At 42.9% G+C, this 25938-nt stretch overlaps 1 protein-coding gene and 1 pseudogene across 4 annotated transcripts in view; both read right to left on the reverse strand.

Annotated features, from left to right (window-relative positions):
- Window positions 1–25938, reverse strand: part of Plekhg1 (pleckstrin homology and RhoGEF domain containing G1) — a 216321-nt gene that overhangs the window by 115066 nt on the left and 75317 nt on the right. The gene's annotated exons all lie outside the window — the stretch shown is intronic.
- Window positions 25123–25243, reverse strand: LOC143440213 (5S ribosomal RNA; annotated as a pseudogene).

Consider the following 25938-nt stretch of genomic DNA (forward strand, 5'->3'; position numbering starts at 1 on the left):
ATTCCAGAGGAACTGCTTATGCCAGGCATTTTAAACTATGTTTATAGAAATTTCTCTAGCACGCAAGCAGAATGACTATAGGCTCTTGGTGCAGTTCAGTGGTAGAGTTCCTGCCCAGCATGGGAGAGACTCTGGATTGATCCCCAGATCTGGAGAAAATCATAAATAAATAGTAATTTACAAGGGCAAAGTAGCTCCAGTTGCTAGGAGTTACCCAGAAAATCACCCAGAGGACAGAAGCTGACGCACCATAATAGCCACTCATCAGGACGGACATGGACTGAGTACTTCCTATGTAGTCATAATCATTTCAAGCTTTCCCTTTTACATGAGCTCATTTTAATTTTCATAGAAATCCTCAAAGGCAGGTGCTACTATCATCCCTATTTTGTATTTGAGAAAGATGAGACACTAAACAGGAAGTAACTTTTTTATTTTTCTGAGACAAGGTCTCACTATGTGGCCCTAGCTGTTCTGGAACTAGGTCTGTGGACTAAGGTAACCTCAAACTCAAGGACATCTATCTGCCTCTACCTCCTGAGTTCTGGGATTAAAGGCATGCATCACCATGCCTGACCTAGGAAGAACCTTTTATAGTTAGTAAGTAATGACGCTGGTATTTGAACTCAGATGGTTCCTCTCTTAAACCTCAGAGTGCTCTGTAGAGAACTAGAGTAGAGCCCTGCATGCAAGGAGAGGTACTGTCCCCACTGAACTTCACTAGTGGTACCTATAAAACAGGAATTTTTGCTGCATATGCTTGGCAGAGCATCTTCCAAAGTTAATGTTCTCAGTCGAGAAAAAGATTCAAAACCCGTAGGTTGATTCTGAAGATCAGAGCAAAAGACAGAGGGGGTGAGATAGTAACCACCCACAAAGTCTGCACTAACTGGCCAGGAGTGACTTCCAAACTCTCACGAATCACAGCAGTTATGTTCCTGAAGGGCTGTATGCACCGTTCATCTGCCTCTCAAGCTAGTTACAAGGTCCTTGAAGCCCTGAGCTAAGATCCCCGTGGCTCTGAATCCTCATACCTCTGGGTAAACAGATGCACTCCAGGCACAGAGATGTGATTTATACTGCATGGAGTGAAGGAACTGAGCAGGGAGTGGACTCTCAGAAGAAGCGACCAGTGAATATATGCAGAAAGCAGAGTTAAAAGGGGGTCGCATCTAGAGAACAAAGCCAGGTGGAGGCGGTGCAACACGCAGGGCCCTGTTTGGCATGAACTAAAGAATTACGCTGGAGAATGACCAAGGAGAAGGGTGGTCACAGATGCAGGAATTCAGAGTCTCTTCCAGGCAGCTCAGAGGCATGGGCAATTTCGATTTGTTTGCTGACATGAGAGCATCCAAGTCCCAGAGTTATAATAATCAAAGAGGGAAGCCAGAAGTTAAGAGGAAATGGGGGTTAAGCCACATATTTCATTGCTCTGATTTTTAAAACACGCTGAACAAAGACCATGGAATCTACATACATTTTATACTCTTCTGACAAAGCAGGCAGAAACTTGAGGACTTTCGGGGAAATTGCGGATCACCTGTATCTGCTCCTGCTCCTCGGCCCTGGAAGGCCTGGAAGGCCTGGAGGCCCCTGGAGGCCCCCCCCCCCGGGCCCCCCGGAGGCCCCGGAAGCCCTGGAAACCCTGGCTGCAAAGGAGGACCTTTAGTATTGACCAAAGGGCTAAGAGCCAACTACCCAAGACACAGCTTTGTGCTTCAGTTAGTTTTTGTCTAGTTGATGTGTATAACCAAAGAGCCAAACTCATATCCAAACGGTTTCCATCTCCCTTGCCATCCAGAGCCCAACCCCTGAAATATCTCCCGATTCCCTCTCACCCCTGAGCCAGTATATCCTTTCCTAAGCCAACCCAGAGTCAGGAATGAGACAACCGTCAACTGCTCTAACCCGATGCCCAGCTGTGGGGTTGTACACTTGTCCTATCACGCCTCTCTAATAGAAGCCCCATTAAGGTTCTGGCTGGGTAGCATTTTTCCTGAGGTCCCTCCAACCTCCTTACTGACACTGGGACCTAAATGTGACCCTATGGCATGGTATTGTGTGGTATGGTATGAGATAAGATGGTATGGCTCATCTTCTTGAGAAATATAATAAAAAAGTCTTTCAAAGTCATTAATGTCTCCATTTCTTATTTGGTCTTCTCCATAAATCCGAGCCCTGCAATGAACAACAGCCGTAACACCATTCTCTTAAGCTGCTAAGTAGAGCCCACTGTTTGTTTTTTGCTTCCTCCACTCCTCCTTTCTCCCCATCCTCACTCCTGTCAGTTTTGTAGCCACTTCCTCCCAGAGACTTGCCAAGTCCAGTCTCCTACCCCTGCAAGCCACCGCTCCACACCCCTGCCTTCCAGTACTCAGAAGATGAGTTACTTTGCTGGGAAAGTTTGAAGGAGCTCATGAGTTCTAGAGACCAAGTCTAAGCTCCTTATGTTGGTGCCGAGACCTTTCAGGTTCTGACCTGGAACTCCATCTCCACATTCTCCTCCAGTGCCCTTTGGTCTTCATACCTCCCCACCCTTGCTTGTAACACTGCCCATTTCAAAGATGCCTGGCAAAGGTGGAAATCACCAACATACTCAGTAAACATGGGTACCGCCCACTTAGTTGGAATCTGTGAATGTGCTGATTTTTTTAAAAAGATTTATGTATTTATTTTATGTATATAAGTCCACTGTAGCTGTCCTTAGACACACCAGAAGAGGGCATCAGATCTCATTACAGATGGCTGTGAGCCACCATGTCGTTGCTGGGAATTGAACTCAGGACCTCTGGAAGAGCAGTCAGTGCTCTTAACCGCTGAGCCATCTTACCAGCCCCGTGCTGATTTCTTAATACTATCATTTTTTTAATAGAATACCCAACTTGATTATAACATCTTCAGTAGAATTGAAAACCTTCATGAGTTCAAAAATTAGTGAAAGCAAGACAAAAGTAAATATGTAATTTCTGTTGGCTCCAATTTCAGACTTGACAATATTCTCAATAACTTGGAAGGCCAAATTCAAATTTTACTTGCTTGGGAAGGCTGATACATTTTCCTTAAATAATTTCTTCTTTGGGATATTCATTTAGCATTAATTTAATTGTTTCTTCATCTAATAGATGTATATATGTCTATGTTTATATAAGTGTATATATTTATGTATATTTATAAATATATCATTAAATTAAAATATATAAGTATAAATAACATGCTTATTTATATTTATAGATATCAAATATAAGTATATATTTATACATGTGTCTTTATATTTGCTTTCTTTAGATCTGAAACATGAGGTTTGGGGTCTGTGAGGTCAATAGTAGAGTAAACCTTAGGGACCCTTTTCTTTCAGGCTCATTAATTTTACCTTAGCAGTTGCTCAGTGAATATTTATTGAAAATGAGTCCCATGATTATTGCAATTAAACTAAGGGGCTCTTACCAAATTGTAATTACATCGTTAACTATGAGACATATGGGAAAAGAATTATATAGGTAGGCTTTAACTAATTAAAATAAGTACAGGTCAGAGTATAAGTCTATTAAATTCCAACAGAAAACAGTAATAGATATAGTAAATCATTTAGAAGCATTATTCTGACATTTAGTCATTACCATTAATTAGAAAATGGGGTTAGTTTAATTTTATTTTAGGGTTACAAAGATAAAAATTCTTCTAGCCTATAAACAAGCCAACTATCAGCTTGTAATTACACAATTTTCCTGTCTTTCTTTCACCTACTTTTGAAGTTCCTAGACATCTATTAAAAAAAAAAAAAAAAAAAAAAAAAAAAAACTCATTGAATTGCAGATGTCTAAAGTAGGCTATCTCAACTGGCTTGCAGGTCTGAAGGAAGAAGTAGGCCAGAGCTGGCTGCACAGGCGCCCAGGCCATGCCTACCTCCCAGCTCTTGTAAGCCTACCTGGAACTGAAGGAAGCCATGAGGTTTGGAGGAATGCACAATGGCTCAGCCACACTTTTTTAATGAGGTCTTCTCCCAGGTCCTCAATAAACATCTGGGGATCAACTGATTTTATCTTCTGACTTTCCTCCTAACGTAATTGTTAGCTGAGATTTATAGCCATTCCGTCTCCCTAGGTGGGTGGCTGGGCTTGGGAAAGGAGAACCAGTCCATTGACTCAAAGAGAAAACTCCTCCCAGCTGCCAGAAAAGCAAACAGTGGTTTGGGGGGGGGGGGGAGGGGGAATCTCAAAAAATCGCTCCAACATGATTATAGGCTGTCACTTAAAAATGAGGAAGGAAGGGCTTTTTTCCGACTACAGGGTATACAGCTCTGAGTGCAGAAATGATTATTTTATATTTGGGCTGATGGTAGTCTGTAAACCTTTGAAATGTGAAAAGCCATAATAACTTAAGTGCCTGGTGTGACTCAGAAAGCATCAGGACGATTACACAGGTCATCTACACAACCCAGGTCCCTGGATTTATACCCTCTGCCGGTTCACTAACCTGAAGTGGCTGCTCTCAAATGCCGCCTGTGTGTCCATTCTGCTAGGACATTGGCCATGGTGGATTTAGATACTATCAAGCCACAGAGGTTTGGGTGGGCTAGTCAGCTAGATAAAGCAAAAGGCACTTCAGGATGGCTAAGTAATTCAAGCTGCATATGGTGAGTTTGAAACAGAGCAACGGAACCCACAACCCACTTGGTGTTCATTGGAGGCAGGGATCCTGGAAGAGGCTGCCTCAAAGGCAGATTTTCTGAAATATTGCTTTATGTCTCCTTACTCCAGTTAGTATAAAAAGGCTCCCAGAACTTGGAGCAGATTCTGTTTCAATGTGACTGTTCCTGGGTCTAGCACTGAGAAAGAACCACCAGTACACAGGGTCAGGGGCAGGCGTGATTCTAAAGAGATGGATACAAGTCAAAAGTAGCACAGTTTAGCAGATGGGAGGTCCCCATCATCTACCCTACTCAGCATCGCTAGCTTCTAAAGCAGCACTTCTCAACCTGTGGGTTGAGACCCCTTTAGGAGTCACACATCAGCTATGTTTCATATTAGATATTTACATTACGATTCATAACAGTAGCAAAATTACAGTTATGAAATAGCAACAAAATAATTCTATGGATGGGGGGGTCACCACAACACAAGGGACTTTATTAAAGGGTCCCAGCATTAGGAAGGCTGAGAACCACTGTCCTAAAGGAATGAGCCAGAGCTTTACAGATCCCTGGGGTTGACCTTTTAAGATTTGTTTTATATTTTATGTGTGTCTTCATGTATGCATGTGCATGTGTGTATGTGTGTTCACATGTGTGCATGTTCAAGTGTGCATGTGCATGTGCGTGTGTGTTTGCATGTGCATGTGTGTGTATCTTGTACATGTGTACATGAATGCAGGTGCCGACAGAGGAGAGAGGCATCAGGTCCCTCTGGACCTGGAGTTACAAGCAATAGGAGTTGCCCAGCTTGTGTGATAGGAACCTGGCTAAGGTCATAAGGTCATCCGCAGAAGCAGTAAGCTCTGTTCCATCCTGGGTCGACTTCTGAGATGAGACAGTGGAATGTAGATGTTGCATAACTCAGGACTTTCTTATATTTAGTGTAAAGCAATGGCCACTCTACATTTTTTATGTCAAAAGAAAATATCACTGTTCTAGGAAAAACTAAAGCATAAAGAACATATTCACTTTTATTTAAAATATCTTTCCTGGCATCTAAAAGAAACTTCACAAGTTATTTTATCTAGCCAGGCATAGAGGTACAAGCCCTTAATCTCAGCAGGTGGATCTCGGTGAGTTTGAGTCCAGGTTGGTCTACATACTGAATTCCAGGACAGCTAGAGCTATATGGTGAAAACCCGTCTTTAAAAAAAGCAAAACAAAAAGGAAAGTAAATAAAAATATCAATTTATCTCAAGGGAATATTTTGCTTAATCTAGACCAGACATCAGAGAGGAAAAGTTCTAAGAGATGATTTATAGAGCCGAGAGATGGTGCAGAGATAAAGTGTTTGCTGCAAACATGAGGACCCATGTTCAATTCCCAGAGTTCACATAAAAGCCTAGCATGGTAGTAGCCCTAGGGGGTGGCAGTAGAGACAAGCAGATCCCTGGAGGCTTGCTGTTCACTCAGCTCAGCTCCCAGTTCAGTGAGAACATCTATCCCTCCACCCTAAGGTCAAGTGTGATGAAGAAAGATGTTCACTACTGACCTCCAGCATCCACATGTGGGCAAACTGCTCTCACCCCCGGCACACACTAAGAATGATTTATCTATGGCTGTTTATGGAATTCACCGAAAATAAAGACCTAAGAGCCTCTTTACATTTTGAATATAAAAATACCAGTGGATTTTAAAACGAAACAAAGGAGTTTAGGATCAGCGTGGGTATTAAAGGAATACTTATAAGGGAAAGAATGAAGCAGAAGCAAATTAAGTGAGTCCTCATGCTGCTATGAAGAAGGGATCTCTGTTATAAGTGGATGGCCCGAAAGGTTGAGCCAAGTGACATAAGCCAGAAAGGGGGGCATATAGGACAATTATCCTTATATGGAATATTTAGAGTAGGTAAACTTAGAGACAGGAAGCAGATGTGAGGTTACCCAAGGTAAGTTGAGAATAGGCAGGATTGATCAATGGCCCTGGATATTGGCAAACTCTGGGAAATCACAACGATGGCCACACCCTGTTGTGGACATAATGGGCGCTGTGGAACTGAACTGTACACGCCCTATAGAACGGTTAAGATGGCAAATTTTGTACTTTCTGTATGTTCCATAACAACTTAAAATAAAAGTAACAATGTCATATACCAGAAGCCAGTGACGCTGAATGGGTGAGTAGTAAGTTATGCCTCAGTTAGACTCCAAACCCATACAGGTCCAGGGTGGGAGGAGAAAGTTTAAATGTTCTATGTTCCATATGGCAACTATGATTCATGACATATGAGTGCAGATTTCAAAATAGCCGGCAGAGAAGATTGTGAATGTTCCCAGCACAACAATGACAAATGTTGAAAATGGCAGCTACGGCAGCCTGATTTGACCACTATATACTACCCATGTGTATTAATAGATCCCATGCTACAAATATACTTATATATTTAAAATATTAAATATCTTCACACACTCATTTAAAAACCCTCCATCCCTGCCATGTTTTGTTGCCTCACAGGCCCCGAGTACGATTACCGAAAGTTAGCAAATTTTGTCAGGAGAGTTTGGGACAAGAGAGAAAGTGCTGGGCTTAGAGCATGGGAAAGGCTCCTCTCCTAAGCTCTGCTTCCTAGGCTGGGAGACAAAACAGCAAAGGCCGGCCTCAGCCTTTGCACCACCATGACTCACACTCCTGCTCCTGATGAGTCCCTTTTAGCAGGTTAGAATATGGCCTGGCCTTCTAGCTCCTTCTACCTTCTGGATATCTGGGTAAAACAGTGAATTACTTTCTCTCTTACAATAAATATACTTAGACTATTTTTAAAAAATAGTTGTTTTTTTTTTTTTTAAAGACAGTCTCATGTGGTCCAAGCTGGCATCCAACAGCTGAAGATGACTTCTCCCCCACTTGCCAAGCACAGGGATTACAAGAATGCACTACTATGCCTGGTTTATGTGGTGTGGGGGTTTGAACCCAGGGTTTCCTGTGTGCTAGGCAAGCCCTCTCTCAGCTGAGCTATATTCCCAACCCTGGTCTGAGTCTTCTTTCGAATACTTAACCTAAGAAACATGGGCTAAAGCCATCGTCACAGCTATACAAATGACAGCACTTAGTTTTTATACCTCTGTAAATTAGTAGTTAAATAGAACCGTGTAATCCCAGTACAGGAGGATGGGGATTGGTGTGTGTGTGTGTGTGTGTGGGGGGGGGTGTTTCAGACAAGGATCTTGAATTTGAGGCAAGCCTGAGCTAGCTACCAACTTCAAGAGACCTTCTCTAAAACAAAATGAGAAAAGGAGCTATGCAGATTAAGAGTGTGCCGTATCTAGGAAAAACATCTGGAAATCCCTCGCTTTCAACACGTGCCGGGATGAAAGAGTCAGTCTATTTACTGCTTAGGAAGTTCTGGGGCTCAGGGTCAGATAGAAGCCATTTGAGGGGCAGCTGGCCAGCTCTGAAAGCTCCTGGGAGCTTGTTACTGTTGGGTGCCAACTCGCTTCCGCAGCTGGCTCTGAGTCTCTCGGTAGGTCAGCCAGCAAGACCAGAGAGTTCTAAGTAAGCATCTTTAGAAGTTCAAGGTCTAGACAGAACAGAATGAGGTCAGGTATTTATTTCAAAAAGCTCTTTTTTTTGGGGGGGGGGGGAGTGAACATTCATTTCAGAAAGAACCACAAGAACCTTTTGAACCAGGTTAACACGAGGCCTGCGTGTCTGTCATCTGCTCTATTGTTGTCTCAGGACAATAGTAGTGAGATGGAAAATGAATATAATTAGTGGAAAAACCAGGAGCTAAGCACTTTGGTGATTTCCCATATCAGAAGTTGAAGGAATAGAATTCAGGCTAAAAGCTGCCAGAAGCCAGTCCCATACCTTCTCGCTCAAACCCCTGGACACAGTTCCACTTTCAAATACAAGCTTTTGAAGAAAGCAAGCGCAGGAATAAATAGCTGTTGCTTTGTGCCCTCTGAAGGTCCCTCGGTCTTTGATGAGGAAAAAAAAAAAAAATTCGTCGCCCCTTGAGTAAGTTATCCAGAATTTATATAAGCTAAGAAAAAACAGACTATAAAGCTGTTACTTGTAAACGAGTAAGCTGGTGGCCATCTCCCTGAATTCCCTTTTAAAAAAGTTATCCAGTCACATCAAAGTATTAGCCACATACCCTGAATCCGCATTCCACCTTGTCTTTGTGGGGTGGATGGTTTCAATTCTGCTCTTCTGGGGGAGCTCCGATTCCTCCACCCTCTGACCAGTGTGCCCACCATGGTGGTCGACAACATGTTCTTGTGGTCTTGCTGGGGTGAAGGGCAGCCTCCTAGGCTGCCACCGGCAGGAGGATCGTGTCCTCCTGGGAGGTGCTCCACCCAAGGGAGACAGGCCTGGGCAGTTCCTCCCACCTCTGTCCTCCACCCACATCCGCATCTTGCCTGTGTCATGAGACCTCTCTCAGGAGGCCCAGGGAAAGTATGGGAGAGGAGACAAGAAACAACAGATAATAGCAAGAATTAAAAATGAGACATAGGAACAGAGGCAAGCGAATAGAAGCTCCTATCTCTATGTATGGTACGGGATTGCTTTTGATTATTTTTCCCCTTTCAAGTAAATACATTTTCAACATTGAAAAACAGCTGTGTGAGAGGTGAGGTGAAGTTTCTACCAGTTTGCCTCAGCCTATCTTTCTCTACCACATTGGGATCACTTTCAGGGGAACCATCCTTCCACACAACAGAATTGGTTTACAACCCGAGTGTTTACTTTAAGCATTATAGTGGTCTTTTAGGATGGAGTGCTTAAGAGGTTTAGTAGTTCACAGCCGTGTATATTCTCAAAGCCTTTTCACAAATGAGCTTGTTTCAATGGACTGATGATCTGCTTTTATGAGCTGGCTGGAGGCCTCCTTAGGAGTATTGAGACCACACCAATACCACATGATGACACAGGCGCCCCCTACTGGTCAATATGTGAGGTGCACACAGGTGAGAACAAAAATTGCCTTAAAACTGGGAGGAGGGGACCAGAAGTAGTTCAGAAGATAGGTAAATTACACAAATCTCTTGAAGTTGGCTACAGGTTTTTTTTTTTTTATTGTCTTTTAAAATTTATTTGTTTGCTTAAAGGCAATACTTCCATAACCACATATCGGTGTTTTAAGGGCGCACATTTTACATATGCAATTTCCATACTTAGCTTACAGTTCCCTACTAGTGTGACTCTCACCCAATACTGTCCTCTTCTCTTTCGCTATAATCAGGAACACATGCTAACTCTTGCTGTGCCGTTTCTGTGTAATCCTTTCAAAACATAGTAAAATGCTGGCATCATTTGTATGGAAGTAAGGTGGAAATGGAGGACAGGAATTTACAACAGCAAGAAAACCGGAAGCACTGGGGTCTACTCACACCATACCTCAACCTCAGGGTTAGGTCAGGTCCCAGGGCAGGGTGGAAAGGGGCATTTGATAGGAGGTATGGGTCCTGGTCTTCCTCTGGTCCTCCTGTGGTGGTGGGCATCTCCATTCCTTTGTGGAATGGTGTTTCCCTGGCCTATGGGCATCTCTGGCCACAGAGTGCTGAGCTGTGGTGGATTCAGAGAGGACTGCTTATGGGGCAGTGCTACCTATCCTACAGGGAAGAGGGCCACGAGGCTTCCATAGATCTCAGTTCTTGCCACACCCAGAGTCACAGAGACAGGCTTAACCTGCCTTCTGATGGGGCTACTCCCTGCACAAGTATGGTGGCCTCCAGAGAAGGATGGCATTAGATCCAGGATGGGCATCAGTGAAGGCCTTGAGGCATGGTCCCGTGTCTCATTAGAGGGCAGGGTAAGGAGGCAGAAACATGGCTGTGTGTTACCTGGAGACATATCTCGTTGTGACCCCATATCCAACTGTAAGGGACAGAATAGGCTGGGGAGGGAGCTGTTAGCATTACAGGAAAGACTCTGTTCATACACAGAGAAGTCACCTTTGCCCTCCTTAGGGTGAAGTGGAAGAGACAAGAGCAGAGCTAAAAGCGAAGGATTAGGTAGTAAGCCCAGAAAGCATGACTAACTCTCTCCTATGAGCCTCTAATCATTACTGCTGCTGTATCATTGAGAGCTCGTCTCCAAAGGGCATAGAATACATAGGGCTTGTGGCCAAAGCTGTTTTTAAAAGCAAATGGCCCAAATTCAGGCATTCAGCTCCCTGGAGGGCCACTGTTGACAGCCACCAGAGGGGACAGGGAAGTACACGGGGATGGCAGCTAATGAGGCCAGAGTATGTGGCAAGTACAATTCTCTAACCTCCACCCAACCTCCCATCTCTCATCTTCTGGAGACCCAATCGCAGTACTTCAGAAACACGAAGCTGTGCTCACTGTTAACTGTTGTTATGTCTGGTCTGCCTCAATCAACTGGCTCGTCCCCAGCCTCACTGGGCCTCAGAAAGACTTCACGGGGTTCTCAGGACTTTCCCCCAAAGGGATCCTTCTGGACATGGTTTGACATGGTGCCAGGATGTCCACAATATCTTCAAGGCTTTGGGGCCCATTGTCTTTGTCAGTGTTTTGTCCAGTACAGTGTATCTAGCCAGCACGTGCTATGTTGTGTGAAGTGACTCCATTCCATGGCCCAACAGGCAGGAACACAGAGCTCTTGGCTCTAGGCCCATCCTTTATCTCTCTAGGACCCATGCTCGCTTCCACATCATCTGTCACCCCAGCAACAGGTGCTGTCTGTTAGCATCACTTGTCTTTGCTCTGCTCCACAGGCTCTCACAGTTCCCATGGTTCTCTTGCTTGTGATGTTTTAGCCCAGAACACACTTTGTCAACAGTGTCCCGCCTCTTCCAACTCCACACAGAATGCTACTCCCAATACCACTGAGAAGGGTCCCATAGGTAGCAACCGCTCAGTGCTTAGCAGTATGCTGTCCTCTACTTGCTGGTGGCAGTAAATAGACCCTCAGTATCCACAATTTCCCCCCACAGGAAGCTGAGCAATGACCATGACTGCTGCGAGAGACAGGGACAGGAAGAGGAAGAAGAGTAATGTCCTGCCTGGGAGGTCAACTCCACCCTTCCCAGTCCACACAGACGCACTTCCTTAAATGGGTCACACTGCAGCAGAGCTGAGTTCTTCCACCAAAACATAGGACAAGGACATGAGATCATACTCTTCCAAGATCTGTCTTCTTTTATGAATAGATGCTCGTGTGCGTTTGTGTGTGTGCTCATGAGGCACAGCTTGGGCTGAACGGTTCTGAACTAGGTACTGTGCAAAGTCCATCTGATCATTATACTGTCTCCTACAGGCCCAACAGGCAGTCTGGTCTTCAGTGTTAAATGGTCACACACAGGAAAAAAAAACAGGGCAGATGTTAACACATGCACAGTTTCTGCTCATGTAAACCAATCTGGGGTGATTCACTTAGATTCTTTCACAAACAAGCGTTATTCAATTGTGCTCACAAGTGTTTCCTCTCTTGCTGCCTGAATGGTGGGAGAGTGTGTCCATCAAGGTTTTCCATCTAATCCCACCTCTCCTTGACTCAGGGCCTCCTCTCCCAGCTGTTAGCACTTCTCTTTCTAATTCCATCCCACCTGGCTTTCCCACTGCAACAGCTCTCTGCGGATACCGCTGTCTAATCTAGTTGGTATTTATGAGTCTCTTTCTCGTATAACTTCTTGGCAGTGTCTGACATGTTGGCCACTGATTCCCTCTAACCTGGTTCTCCTCGTACCTCCACTGATGTCCTTTCTCCATCTCTCTTGCAGCATCAACTGGAACTCATCCATTTTCAGCTTAAGTGTTTGAGCACAAGGTGGGATAGCCAAGTGACTGCCCTACATTCCAGCTTTGAGATTTCATAGCAAAGGACAATGTAATATGCTCACAATGGAACACAGTTGTCCCCAGAGCCCCGTGTTCCAGCTGGAGAAGGGAACCACCACCTGGTCTCTGTCTGCAGAAAGAGCCACCCAACGTACTTTTACTCCTTCACTCCAGTCAAATACTTATCGTCTCTACCCAACCTTTTCACTTCCTAGTTCTCTGTGACTCGCTGTTGATTAATCTCTGCCAGGTTCTTGCATCTGTACTAGAAGAATGGTCTAGTAACCTGTCTCTGGGATGGGACAGAGAATTGCACTGTAATCTTCCAAACTGCAAACCTGATGTCACCCCACTCTGGACACGGTTCTGTGCCTTCTCATTGATTCTTGGATAATGATCAAAACTGTCAATGTGTGGCAACCCATTCCTTCTTGCCAGCCTTCCCAGCTTTGATCCAAAGACCCTCCACACCCATGACTCTTCTCTAGGATTCTCCAGGGCTCATGGTATCCCTTGTACCTATTTTAGCTACTGCTAACCTGTCAGAATTTGCCTCAGATGTCGCCTTCTCAGGTGAGGAGGACTTCCCCCCCCCCTTAAAAACCAATAACTATTTGGTTTCTAGTAATTTCTCCCACTGGTCTAGCATACACTAATGACACGGAATATACTTCTATTTATTTATTAATTTAGCCACATGATTTTTCCCAGACTGGTACCTGGAATTTAGCACCTATGCAATGAAAACTTGTTGAATGAATGAGTGAGTGAATAAATGAATGAATGAACAACTATTATGAACCAGAGACTAGTATAATTAGTAAATAAGATATTTCTATTATCACTGTAGTAATTAGAAAATATACTGTTGTTTATAATTACATACTAAGTTCTGGTAAAGAAAGCTCACAATTATCAAATTGTTCCCATGGGAAAACATGATATGTTTGATGATGTTTCCCTATTTTATGGTTTCTTCAGTAGTTGAGGTGAGGTGTGAGATGTCTACATTTATCTCCAACTTCGGTAGAATATTTGCATCTTCTCTGTCCTTAGACATGTTATTTTGATGGACACGGGCATAGAGTTTGTGAAATCTAACTGTGGCTTAATATCCATTTTAGCATCAAAGCATAGGAGATGAAGCCATGGAAGAACTATTTAATTTTCATCTTAGGAAAGAAACAAGTCAGTGGGCTGGAACGATTGCTCAGTGATTAAGAATATGTCATGTTCTGAAAGCAGAACCAGATTTGCTTCTTAGCACCTATGTTAGATAATTCATCTCTGTCAGTCACTACACTCCCAGGGGAAATCTAATGCCCGTTTCTGACCTCTATACTCATCTACATAAACATGATACACATACATGCATGCAGGCACACACACACCAAACATACATACATACATACATACATACATAATACATGCATGTATGTACACACACACACACCAAACACACATTACATGCATGTATGCAGGCACACACACACACCAAACACACATAAAAGTAAATATCTTTTAAAAGACACAGAAACTTAGAAATAAAGGCTATTCATGAAGCTATCTATCACAGCCCAACACTTAAAATACTAAAACAAATTTCCATTCATTTTCTCTTCTTTTTGTTTATCAAAGGAAAAGACTGAGTAATATCATGTCACCTTCCCTTATATAAAAAATTTAGTAAGAACTTGTTTGACATATTGATTTTGTAGGAAACTGTCTCTTAATATTTTTGCCTTTTAATCTTTTTCAGATGTTTATTCTTTATTTTCTCACTAATGGAAGGTGGTGGGTTAAGATTTCTTGTTGGTTTACAGTTCAGTGGTGTTCAGTGATTTAGGGTTTCAGAGACAACAGTGATGTCCCCATATGATAAAAACCCACCTGCTCGGGCCACATTTCAAAAGCATCTGACAGTGTTTGTCCTTTATTCAAATATTTCTTTGGCTCTCATGGTTAGAACAGATTCTGGACAACACCTTGATATTTGGCAGCTGGAAAGAGTCATCTGCTTCAGCAAACCTTTTGTCAATTGTGATTCTACCCTGAAATTCGAACCCTATAAAACCCAAGAGCTCTGAGTCAGGTTGGTGGAGAGCTGTAAGCCAGAGAATGTGCCAACTTTTCTCCCTCTCCTTTAAGAGTATGTGGATTAATTACAAGGTGCTGATTGATTGGGATTAGCCTTCATCCTTGCCTGCACAAAATTAATTCCTACCACTTACAACAATTAGATTGGGTCAGGATGGGTAATTCAGGCTAAACAATATCAAACCCCTGTTTGCTGGGGCATCTGAAGTTAACATGAGTCTGTTAAGGAGGAACTCCTGTTTATGTGTGGAGGGTTATTTAAGGCATAAGGAATGGGTCTCTTTTTACTCGCTCTCTGGGATGACTAAAGCTTATTTAGACACTGGACAATTTAAGCTCTGTTGGGAGTGGTTTAAAAACATTTGTCTGCAAAGAGTACAGACCCTATTTACTTTTTGTCAGTAGGAAGTATACGTCGTGTCTTAATGCAGCAGTGGCACACATACCAACATTCATCATATAAGTACACAGGAAATATACAACCCTATGTCATCTCAGGCCTTCCCATTAATCTCTGGGGCAGAGATCTGTTATCCCAGTTGGGATTGATTATGTGCAGCCCTAATGAAGTAATCACAGCTCAAATGATAAACTCTGGATTTTCCCCCAGGGAAAGGATTAGTAAAAAGTGAGAAGAGATTATCTAACTTGGATCAAGCCAGGCGGTGGTGGCACACGCCTTTAATCCCAGCACTTGGGAGGCAGAGGCAGGCGGATTTCTGAGTTCAAAAATATTTTAAAAATATTTGCTATGGACGTTTTAATTAATCAACAGCTGGCTAGGAATTTCCTAGCAAACCAAAGTTGGACAATCCCAGACAGGAGATAATTCCTTTTTATAAGGACTTCGATATGACCTCCAATAGTCCACGCTTCTCCTCTCCTTCCTTTTCTTCTGTGGCTCTCAACTACATCAGTCCCCCAAAACCTGCTCTAACTTTTGCATCCAGATGGAGGTGAATATAGACAGTTTTCTGTATGTAGCTACTGCTGTTAACAAAATAATAAAAGACGATATCATTTTGGTGCCTCGTTTGAGGTATCAAACACGCTAAACAATTTTGTTCCAACTTAAGTAGAAAAAAACCCTGTGTAGACACCATTATTCAGAATATAGAACCCCCCTTTTTAATAACCCCAGTATTTCCCGCAGGGGTGTGCACCCAGTGTTATGTAAAGCACACACAGGCCTCCAGCCCAGGACATGCATTCTCAATTTTGGATACTTTCTCTTTTATATTATACCCAGTGTCAGTAACTTATTTGAGTAATTTCCAGTGCTTAACTTTCCACTAGAAAAATGGTTTCTTTAGAGACAAAACTATCCTAGGAAGAGGATGAACGATTCAAGACCCCCTGCAATCTGGTGAGTAAGTTAAACCCAAAGGGGAGGCTGAAGGAACAGGGTCTCCTGCCAAATCCACCACAGCAGACTCTAGACGCCGCACACAGCCGAGGGCACTGTGTGCCACATGTGTGCTGTGTGTCACACCCTCTAGTCCTGGTTCTGCTTCTCATGCTGTGTCACAATAGATAAGTCTCTGCACCCTACAGCCTTGTCCACTGTGAGTTAGCAAATGGTACCAGGAGTCGGGTGATGAAGTGGGGAAGGCAGAATGGAGGACCTCACCAAGGACTTGTTCTCAGGTGGGAGAGGGGAAGTGAGTCAGATTAGATTTACACAAAGAACTTGCCTCACTTTGCTGACTAACACATGCTGAGGGCCCAGCCTGCCACCTGTGGGTTATTATAAACGTCTCTCGCTTTACTATGTCCGTGTCCATGTAAGTTTTGAATTTTCCACAGCATTTTCAAACAGTAAAGCATTCCCAAGTTGTGTGCACATTCTATAGGAGTGTCGGAGACACAGGCTAGCATTTCAAACTGGCAATAAAAGTGAAATCAGGCACCTCCCCACCTACCGATCTACAGCCATAGATAGATAGTAAGCGTTGGAATTTGGCTGGCTGGTGACACTCCATCCTGGCAGGCATGTTGTTCTCAAATAAGAGCCTGACTCCATATTCCCTTTCTTGGAGCAGTGGTACTGAGAAAGTCAGATGGGAGAAAGGCTGTGCTCTGATCTTATTCAGTCATCACTTTTAGAATAAAGCAACAATAATCCAGATACCTCAAGAGATGAGAAGATCTGCCTATCCAAACCTTCTGGTAACTTTAGGGTTACCAGAAAACACCTTTTCAACCCTTGTTAATTACTTTCTCTCTTTAAACTGGGTCATTCAAGTTCTCACCTCCATAAGTAAAGCATGGTATTTGAACTATAATTTAACCTTCCTGTGACGATTCAGACTTTTGCTCAGCCTCAGGGTCAGCTCCATGAATGAGGATTCAGACCCTGGACCCCAAGAAGACAGGAGGAGGAACACAAAAGATGACACCCAGTAGGCTTTTATTCTTTTATAAATCTGGTCCTCATGGCTAGTACTCTAGGGCATAGGGAGAGAGGAGATTGGATGCTTTTTTTTTTTTTTTAAATCAACGGAGTTGACTAAATAATAGTTCTTTTGTGTATGTGTATACGTATAGGTGCACACGTGTGTACGTGCATGTGTGGAGGCGGGTAGTTGATGTCAGGTTGATGTCAGTGATAGATGTCACTTCTCACCTCTTTTTCTTTGACACACTAAATTTGAAGCTTGCTGGCTTGGCTAGACAGGCTGGCCAGCAAGTCCCAGGGGACCTACTGCACTTGATTCCGCAGTACTGGGGTTACAGCTATGTCTCACAGTTGGCTTTTGGCATGGCCTTTAGAGTTTGATTTCAAGACTTCATGTGACAAGTACTTTACCTACTGATTCATTACTCCAGCACCCCTCCCTCGAACATTAGTGTGTTAAGGGCTCTGTGCAGGAGTATAGGGTATCCAAGAGTCAACTGAGCAGAGAAGTACTCTTGGTCACATTTAGATATTAGAGAGAACAATCAGTGCCTGCACATAGGGAGGAGACAGTGAACTATGTTTACCAGGACCTCCATAGAAACCGTGGGAATCTTTCCTTGAGACGGTGGCATGTTAGCTACACGTTGCAGAGTTCACAAACCACACAGAAGATCTGAAAATAATCCAGTGCTTGCATATATGTTTAAACAGTACGAAGAGCTTTTACTAGAGTGGAGCGAACATTGAGAGTGTCTTTGGAACATAGCTCTGTGGTGATTTACAGTTCTGCTGAGGATGCTAAAGGTTAATTTTCTGTGGCATTAGGACCTCAGAAGCAAGCCAGATCCTCATTCCCACACCTACATTATGGAACCAGAAACGGAGCCTCCAAATGCACATCAAATAAGTCTCGCTTTCTGGCAGACTATGAAAAAAAAAAAAAAAATCAACCCCGGTGTTTGAAGTTGGCATTTGTTTACATAATGCAACCAGCCACGACTGCCAAACACAATAATTAAATGCTTTACAAGTGCAAATCTTGCCAGGATGTGTAATTTAGGGGGTGGGGATAAGTACAGAGTTGATATGCAGCAGGGAGGGCCGAAATACTTAGTATGTGGTGCTCAGAAGCAGATACACTGAAGGGCTACAGTACAGGAATGCTGGAAGGACCATAGCCACAGGGGGTCCTTTTTCTAGTTATTGCTATCTTCCTTTTATCCATGCATGGTGCTCTTCCTTCTTGCCACTTCTTTGGCAAGGGTGATGCCTTAGTGGGTACAGTGTGCTCTCCAAGCATGAAGACCTGAGTTCAGATCCTCACAACACCAGTAGTGTATAAACTAGAGCATGTAGGTAACCGTAGGTATCCCTGCCATGATGGGGAGTGACAGGGCAATCCCAGGACTTGCCGGTCAGCTAGGTTAGCCAGTATGGTAAGCTTCAGGTTTAATAGACACCTTGACTAAAAAAGAGGGTAAAGAGACTGCAGAAAGACCTCTGGCCTCCGCACATACCCACACACCTCTTACACACGCACAGCCTTCCTCCCTACTGGGGATAAAAGCACCCTCCTTTCACATTACAGCACCCTGCCCTCAATGTAGCAATGGACTCAAACACCTATAGAAACAATATAGAACCATCTTCCCCTTTCTCCATATCTTCAATTATCAAATAATTCCGATACTCTCTTGTATCCCCATATATCTCCTATATCCCCTAAAGCCCATTATTGGTGAATTAGGGTCAGTTTATTGGTTGGTAGTTACAGTAAGTAGTTAATAAGGCCCCTCCCTCCAAAACAGAACTTCAAAAGCCATCATCTTCAATCTCCATGCTCATGCATCTCTGCAAACAATGAGCAACACCCTTGGTGCCTCCTGGGAAATTAGAAGAAGCAGAGAGGATGGCAGCCACTGCCAGTGAAACCTTGCACAGCGAGTTTCAGCTCTTGGTACCATTAAGGCGTCCATGTGTAGAGTCAGGCTTTCTTATTCTCTGCAGATCCAGGTTTCCCAGCAGAGTGGTCCCAACAGGCTTTTAAAAGGTAGTGATATGAAATAAACACACCAAGATAAAGACTTCTTATAACACTTTTTAAAATGAATTATCCAAGGAGTGGGTCCTTGATAACATCTATGCATCTTTATATATGAGGGAACCTCCCGGGTGACCAGATTCTCACCTCCCCGACTGCCTACAGTACAAGGTTCCTAACTCTGTTCCATTGCCACTCCCCTGCCATTAACACAGTCACCCAAGAGCTACCATAAATCTACACAAAGCTGTCCTGGATTTATCTCTCTCCTACTTAAAGCCTATACGTGCAGTCCCACTGCCTTTTCAGGTGAAATCGAGACACCTTAGCATGGCCCACAAGGCCAATCAGTATAGACTCCTTGCCTCTCCCCAACCCAATCACCAGGGATCTCTGGCCTCCCTGGTTTTTAACTCACCCATTTGTTCTTTTTTTCACCGAAATATCCCTTGGAGCTTCTCAATCTCCCTCCATCCCAACTCAAGACCGTTCCGTACTCTTCATAGCTAATGCTACTGTTAATCACACGCTTGTTATGGCTTTAAAGCCATGGTCTTCTAGCCCCACTAGACCCTACGTTTCTGAGGGTTATATTTGTGTGTGTGTTCACGGGTCCTTAGCAGCTACCACAGGACTTGGTTGGTAGAGCCCTCACCAATGCGCCTGCATGGAAGCCTGAGTACACTCGGGCCTCATCTGGTTCCCAACTTGACTATTTATTACAGATCAGTGCCTTGGTTCCTGCTTCACAGCATTCCTGTCCTTTCCTCTTTTGAGGGGTATTCTAGATGGAGGATAAAGAAGAAGCAAGAAGAGCCGTTTCTACTGCACCATTTTCCCAGCCAGAGTCCTATTTTGTACCACAGCTAATAGGGTTGTGAGCTCTGTTTGCTTGTGTGATCCACTGTTTCCCCATGATTCCTAGGATGAATAGGGAACCCACATTTTCTTGCTGAAATTTTACATGTGTGAGTGCAGAAGTGTATTTTAATCCACTTAGTTCTAGGGATAACAGGGTGACCCGACTCCAGGAGGTGCCATTCACAGATGTGAGCCAACGGCGCGGTGCACAACAGATCTGATGTCATCAGAGCCATGCACAAAAGGTGCTGACACTTTTCGGTAACCTCTGGTAGTCGTTCTGTTTGGTGTGCTGTGGTTGCTCTTTCTGGGTTCTTCATGCAACTGCTCTTAGGTTTTATTCTTTATTACCAACCCAACACTTATCCTTTGTATCTTAAAGGCGTGACTTAAGGGATCATATCCCTTATGAAGTCAGTGTAAGAGAAGCGAGTGTCTATGAAAAGAAAATCTACTTAAGTCCGTTTTTTATTAGAACGTCCCCCTAGAGTACTGCTGACTTTTGAAGATGGATCTCTATCCCTCCTTGTTTATTTATTCTGGAAGCATAAATATGTTTAAAAAATGCAAGGGAAAACCCAGTATTTTTCTTCCATCAAAACCTATGAGATATATGAACAAGAGTAAATAACTATCTCATCAAGGGATCAGGGTCAAAAATAAATGTCAATGTTTTCCTTGAATGCAGAACCCTTCAGTTATTCCAGGAATGGTTTGAAAGGAAATCAGAATTACATCTTTGGACCACAACCTGGGTTAGAGCCACATCCACATGATGAATAAAGAGTGAGAGGGTAGACTACAGGCTGGGAGTCTCTGGGCTTCCTGACACATTGCCAAGAGGACTAATTAAGTAACTGTAATATCAAGGAAGATGGTGCAAACATGTAAACGCTTAGCCTGAAGCCAGGCATGGTGGTTCATGCACGAGTCTTACACTCGAGAGACTGAAGTAGGAGGATTGTTAGAGGTTCAAGGCCAGCCTGGGATACAAAGAGTCTGTCTCAAGAAAACAACAACTTTGACCCCAGAGAGTATTTCATGATTTATTTTACATGCTAGCTAAGGAATTAATGTCCCCATAGCCCAAGGCCTCTAGATACCACCAGATGTAGTTGAGAGGGAGCCAGGCATCCAACCATCACAGATTGACTTTTGTAGAAATCAAAGGTCATCTCCAAACCCTCTCAGTCCACTCAGTCAGATGTCATGTTTTCTCTTGGCTCCAATTTAATCATACTAATTCAATAGAAACACTGCCCACTTCTCTACAAGGCTTTATTATTATTATTATTATTATTATTATTATTATTATTATTATTATTATTATTATACTTTCTTTCCCCTGGGTCAGAGTAAGCTGTCAGGAACCCCCTGTCCTTCCTGAAGCCATAGTATGGCTGTGTGAGTGTGTGACTTTAACACGCCATTAGGGGTGGGGCTGGCAGCCTCCTTTGGCAGGCTGTTCTGTAGAACTGGGTGGGGGAGAAAGAAACCCAGAGAAGAAGGCTCAGCCTAAAAATGTCTAAAAATAAGTTGGGATTATCAATTGCTTTGAGAAACAGAGTATTGCCAGATGTAGGGAATATGTTGGTCATGATAATTTGGCTTTCACTTTACTTACATTTAAGGTCAAATAAGACAAAGTATGTTTTGCATTACTTTGTACAAAATTGGAGTATTGGGGAAATGTGTATTCTCTGTCACCAAAAGATTAAAATACTTTTTTTTTTTAAAGAAAGAAGCTAACATTTAGATAAATGAAACAGATTTTTAATGGCTCGCTCTACTCTCACCCTCAGCTATTCAACTTACTTTAGCACTCACATGTAAACATCATGACTTTAAAGTCTTTATGCAAATACTTCAGGGCAGGCCTGGTTAGGAAAATAGAACCCAGCTCACTGGAATGCCGAACTCCAGCCTGGTCATTAGCCAGCACAGCTCCATGGAAACCACTGCTTCTACAGATCAAAGGACAGTTCAGTATTCAAGAATTGCCTCAGATATCCCAATAATAGAAACTAGGCTGAATATGAGTACAGTTTCTCAAAAGAACCATTAAAGTTTATTGTAGAAGATCACACGTGTCCATGCACACATAGACACACTAGAAACTCACAAAGGGCTCTCCAAGAAAACCATAATATTCTCTCTTTCTCTGTTTCTCTCTATCTGTCTCTGTCTGTCTCTTCCCTCTCTTTCACACACACACACACACACACACACACACACACACACACACACACACACACACAGAGATACTTTTTGTTTGTAAAAAATACAGATAGACTAGCCAGTGTTTTACATTTGGACTTAGAAGAGGCAAACAATGAAGGTTAGTAGTCTAATTATGAGCACTAAGTCTCAGGGATACCTGGGCATGCAGGGATTTCCTAGAGCACAAAAATTCACTTAAAAAAGCAGAAATTAGAACTTCAGCATCCATCTTTACTTTTACGCCTCTGGAAAGCATTGTGACATCCTAGTGTATAAGCAACCTTTAAGAATTTCCTTTTATTTCTCTTTATATTGCAGAAAGAGGCAGCTGGATGTGGTGGTTTCATCTTTATTGTCAACTTGACTGGGCTAAGAATCACCATGGAAACACTCTTGTGGATGTGTCCATGAGGACGTTAGAGTGTCCGCTGTAGACAGGAGACTATTCTATTTCAAATTTCCTTTTTAAGGGTCCTGTTTGGACAACATGGCACAACCCGACACCATTTGTTGACCACTGGTCAAAAGAATTTCATTTGTAGAAAAAAAATTTTTTTTGAAAAAAATGTGTCTATAGAGACACAGGATTGAAAAGCTATAGTCCTAAAGCATTTGGGGGGATAGGAAAGGGCTGAAATCTTGGAGTTAGGCAACCAAAAGTAACATAAACCAGCTCCAAAGGATATTTAATCAGGCCCTGTTTTTATGATGATGACTTAAATGCTCAGACTCCAAGTTTTAAACAGACTGATGTAGTCAATCAATTTTAAGTAACCCACTGCAATCGTTAACTTTAATTGTCCATTTGATACAACCTAGAATCACTTGAGAAGCGTTTCAATGAAGGATGATCTACTTTGGATTGGGCTACTATGGATATATCTGTGGGGGATGGGCTTACTGACGTCAATTATTGTAGGAAGACCCAGCTGACTGTGGGCGACACGATTCCCTAGAAAGAGATCCTGAACAGCATAAGTGGGAAACTCAAGCAGAGCACAACCAACAACCAGTGAGTATGACATCATTCTATCTCGACCCTTGACTGTGGATGTGATGTGACAAGCTGTCTTGGGCTGTGTAACTCGATGCTGTGACTCCCAAAGTGATGGGCTCTGAGCTGGAATTGCGAAGTGAAGTCAGCCCTTTCTCCCTTAGGTTGCTTGTTGTCAGGTTATATCATTGCTTCATAAATGAACCTAGAATACCCATGTTTTTACTTCTTACTACTAAATAATATGTATAATGGATGGATGCAGATGCATGTGGACACAGACATATTAAACACATTGTATGTATACTCCCTATATCCTTTTTATGGAGATTACAAAGAATCTTATAATATAAATACAGTTATACGATGACAAGTATTCTAGGCTAGAAATTATATCTTGTAGTTCAGTTTTTTTTTTTCTTTTTGAATTTTAGACAGGGTCTTATGTAACATGGCCTTACCTTGTATTGGCTATATCACTGAGGCTGGCCTTGAATTCTTTATCCTTCTGCCTCCACCTTTCAACTGCTAGAATTACACTTGGAAGTACCTAGTAGTCCTAGGATTTGAACCCAGAGCTTTATGTACACTAGACAAGCATTCTCCAGACTTTGCCGCATGCCTCTTTCCAGTTCATTTTTCAATGGAGTCACTAGTTTTCTCTGGATCCCAATTCTCCCACAGGCAATACAAAATGCTTAGGGACAGGTCTTGTCTCTGAGAAGGCACAAAGGATGGGAAAACACACAGAGGAGGCACAGTCAATTAGAGAGAGACCCTTGAAGCTGGAAGCTGGTAACAGCCTGTGATGACCTTGGCTTGAAAAGAAGGTCAAATTTACCCAGTCCCGTAATTCCTCTTAACTGACGAACCATCTCTCCAGCCCCTATATCTGCTTTATAACAGGAAGTTCTTGTTCAGATAAGACCATTTGCAACTTTAAAGGAAGAAAGGTGGGTGGTGCTGAGCACCTATTGGAGAGTCATTCTGCATCAGCTTTGGAAGCAGACAGGCCACTGGGATGTCTGTATTCAGTGTCCTTCAGCCTTATCTGTGCTTCTTGCCCATTCAGTGAATTCCAAGGTAGGGCTTTCCACACTGCCTTGGTCCACATGCCTTTGCCAAACCTTAATACCAGAAAAGTTGGACCACTTATGACATTTTATAGCCAAGGGCAGCAACAACCCTTCTATAGTGGCTTGTATGAGTTCATTCAAGAAATTGAGACAACATGGTCCAACAGAAGGAAAAGCCAAATCTCCAACCTCAACTTTGGTGACTAAACACATTATAGCTTTGACTGGCAGGAAGGAAAGTTCAATTCTGAGTGCTTTCCCATCTAATAATATAAATCACTGGGAACCGGAGACAGCAGTTTTGTCCTTCCATGGATGGGTGTGAAGCACTGCTACTTTCTTGAATAATTTCCAACTCGTAAGTGTGTCCTAAATCACTCTGAACCCAGACTTGGTGTCTGGACTCTGGAATGGATCTTCCCATCAGCAGAGAATTAGACAGAAAAGATAGGGTCACAAGTTGCTGACACAGACCATAGACACCATACCGAGTCTGTCCTGGGCTGCAACCTCATTCTACCTTGTGATCTGAGCCAGTAGCCTCCTACCAGCCCCAGAAGCTTCATGATTTCTCTCCTGCTTTGCCTATGCCCAAATCCCAAAAATAGATGAACAGAGGGCACTTCTGATGGTGACTATCATTAGATCTCCCTATGAAAAAGCATCCCAGTTGTACATAAGGTATATAGGATGGCTCTAGCACAGGTCACAAAGAACAAAACATCACTGGCCTGGGCCAGGCTCTCAGCACAATATGTTCTGGATACAGTATTAGCTCTGTTTGAGGTATCTTCTGTCCAAGGAGCCTGCAGTTACTTTGATCATAAGATGAAAGTGACATTATACTTGATCATAACAGGAGGCATGTTCCCCATCAAAGTATATGACATAACAGAGTTTGCAGCAGTAGGTAGGGGTGGGAGTTAAGCACTGACAGATCATATTACATACTCTGTTTTTGGTTTGTTTTGTTTGTTTGTTTATTTTTGTTTTTTAAAGACTTCAGCACCCAGTATTCCCAGGCAGTCTCCCATCCAAGTACCAACCAGGCCCAACCCTGCTTAGCTTCCGAGAACAGATGAGATTGGGCACTTTCAGGGTTAGATATGGCTGTAGACTTATGTACTACATTACATTTAGAAATAAAAAGAATGTAACACTTAAATATAATGGTTTCACTCTAGTGAACATCATTGGTTGATCACATGGCATTAATAACCCACTACTCCCTCCCTGACACATCCTTTCTCTACAATCAGGTGGTGGAAGTGCCACTCACACCATCCCCAGCTCCTCATGAGGATTGTAACTAGCTTAAGCCACTCTGTGCATGGCTTCTTCACTGTCACAAGCTTATCAGTTTGAAAGAAGAGTACCTACTTTGTGTCCAGGGACAGGACTTTCATTTTCCTGGTGTAGATGGACTTGGGAACATGTTATCTCTTTTGTGTTCAAGAGCTATTGTATGGCCATGTAAGGGAGACCATCTGAAAAAGAGGTCAAGTCTAAGCATGGCTTAGCAGAAAATTAGGGGGATTCCTTTATAATGTTTATGAGTCACTGAATCAGTGAACATATCACTCCACCATCTCCTCAGCAGTAATTTAAATTACTTTATTAGGTTAGAAAGTGGTTTCCATATTTTTAGTTTTTCTTTCTAAATATACAGTGATCTTTGAAAATAAAATCCATTTGTGTGTATGTGTATGTGGGTGTATGTGTATATGTGTGTATGTAGGAATGTGTGTGCATATGTGTCTATATGTGTACGTGTGCATATGTGTATACATCTGTCTCTGTGTGTATGTGTGTG

The sequence above is a fragment of the Arvicanthis niloticus genome, chromosome 28, assembly GCF_011762505.2.
Source record: "Arvicanthis niloticus isolate mArvNil1 chromosome 28, mArvNil1.pat.X, whole genome shotgun sequence".
Taxonomy (NCBI): Eukaryota; Metazoa; Chordata; class Mammalia; order Rodentia; family Muridae; genus Arvicanthis; species Arvicanthis niloticus.